We start from the raw sequence: 2,437 nt of genomic DNA, 5'->3' as shown, positions 1-2,437 counted from the left end.
TCCTTGCAGCGCCTACTCATTCCTCTTGGTGAGTTTCTCCGGCTTTTCTTGGCTTAGAACACAAGCATTTCCTTCTACTGATAAGAGGGCCTCACCCACTTGGCGTGGCTCAGGGTTGAGTGTCGACCTAGGAACCAGGAGGTCACGGTTTGATTCCCGGTCAGTCAGGGCTCAATCGCCCCCCCACCCCCACTCCCGCTCCCGGGCCTGGCTAGTTCTGCTCCAGCCCAGGCCTGACCACGCGGATGGGCCTTGGCTCACCTGCTCCCTCCTCCGGCCCCTGCCCACCTGGCCCAGGCCAGTGCTGTCCACGCCCAGCCCCCGTGTTTGTCATTGACCTGAGCCTGTACCATCCACGGCTGCAGCCCAGGGCCCTCTCTCCGCCGCCGCCGTGGTCCCTCTAAGTGGGCTGATTCAATCGGCCTGAACGCGGCTCCCCAGAGCCTAACGACCTTGCTGGTGGCTCAGGGCGAGAGGCGCCGGTGAGACCAGGCCAGGGCCCAGCGCCCTCCCAGGGGACGGGGGGCCACTCGGGCGGAGAGAGGAGGCACGGAAGATCCCTGCTCCGGGCTGGACTGTGTCCCCAAATTCACGATGAAGCCCTACCCTCAGCAGCTCGGGAGGGTCTGTACTTGGAGGGACAGTCTCTACCGAGGGGCTTAAGGCCACACGAGGCCATTGGGCCCGGCCAGCAGGGCTCAGGGGTTGAGCGTCCACCTATGAGCCAGGAGGTCACGGTTCAATTCCCAGTCGGGGCACAGGCCCGGGTTGCAGGCTCGATCCCCAGTGCGGGGCGTGCAGGAGGCAGCTGGTCCATGATCTTCTCTCATCATTGATGTTTCTCTCTCTCCCCCTTCCTCTCTGAAATCAATTAAAATAAAACAATAATAATAGTGTGGAGGGAGGAGGTGACAGGCCCAGGGGCGAGGGGTCGGGGGGCGCTGGCAGGGCCGGACGTCTCTCCTGTGGGATCAGAGAACCGGCTGCTGACCAGCTCCCTGTGGGCCCAGGGACGGGGGTGGGGGCGCAGTGGGTGGCGTCCATAGGACGACCGTCTCCCTCAGGGCAGGTCCTGCAGAGCCGAGGTCCCTGCATGTCCGTAGGGTGATGCTAAGGTGGGGTGCTCGCGGGGCAGGCGCCGATGGCCTCGGGGAGCCCTAACAGCAGGAGCTGGACACGGTGTCCTCGCCGAGGGCATCAGCCACCCACGGCTGCAGAGCAAATTACCCCAAATGTGTCCGCTCCTAACAGCCAGCACTTATCCCCTCAGGTTCCTGTGGCTCCTGCGGGTCAGGAATCTGGGTCAGGTGTGAGCTGGGGCTGCAGCATCTTGAGGCCCCTGGAGGCCCTGCCCGGCTCAGCCCTGGGTGTCTCAGGCCTCGTCCCTGTGGCCGCTCACTGCTTCCTCGGGCCGAGCAGGACGGCGGCCACCGTCCTCCCTGAGCCTGATCTCGGAAACATCGCCTCGGCCGGACCGTGTGTCAGACGCATGTCCCTCTGTTTGGTCGACGCTGCAGGCGGGAGTGCCAGGGCGGGGGTCAGTGTCGCATGGGACAGAGCTTCAGTTGAAGAAAATGAGGAAGTTCTCACCGGCCGGCGTGGCTCAGGGGTTGAGCATCGACCTATGAACCGGGAGGCCAGGGTTGGATTCCTGGTCAGGGCACAGGCCCGGGTTGTGGGCTCCATCTCCAGTGTGGGGCGTGCAGGAGGCAGCCGATCCATGATTCTCTCTCATCATTGATGTTTCTGGCTCCCTCTCCCTTCCTCTCTCTCTAAAATCAATTAAAAAAAAATTTAAGCCCTGACCAGTATGGCTCAGTGAATAGAGCGTCGGCCTGCGGACTGAAGGGTCCCAGGTTCGATCCCGGTCAAGGGCATGTACCTTGGTTGCCGGCACATCCCCAGTGGGATATGTGCAGGAGGCAGCTGATCGATGTTTCTCTCTCATCGATGTTTCTAACTCTCTATGCCTCTCCCTTCCTCTCTGTAAAAAATCAATAAAATATATATTTTAAAAAACAAACATTAAAAACAAAATACCTATTTTTTTATCCTCACCCGAGGATATTTTTCCACTGACTTTTTAGAGTTGAAGGGAGAGAGACAGGTGCATCGATGTGAGAGAAACACATGGATGGGTTGCCTCCTGCACGTGCACCGACCAGCGCCCAGGCCAGGGAGGAGCCGGCAACCCAACTGAGGTCCACGCCCTTGACCGGACTCGAACCCGGGACCCTTCGCTCGGCAGGCCGACGCTCTATCCACTGAGCCCAAGGGGCCAGACTAGAGCAGAATCCTCACTATTTAAAAAACAGAAAGGAAGTGAGAAGTGCTGGAGATGACGCTGGTGACGGCTGCACAACAGTGTGAATGGGCTTCATGCTGCTGAGCTGAGCGCGGGCACGCGGGCTCCCAGCCACGGTCCAGCTGCCTGACA

Source organism: Myotis davidii, unplaced genomic scaffold (genome assembly GCF_000327345.1).
Source record: "Myotis davidii unplaced genomic scaffold, ASM32734v1 scaffold211, whole genome shotgun sequence".
NCBI lineage: Eukaryota > Metazoa > Chordata > Mammalia > Chiroptera > Vespertilionidae > Myotis > Myotis davidii.
The sequence above is the reverse complement of the archived record's forward strand: the minus strand, read 5'-3'. Positions refer to the sequence as shown.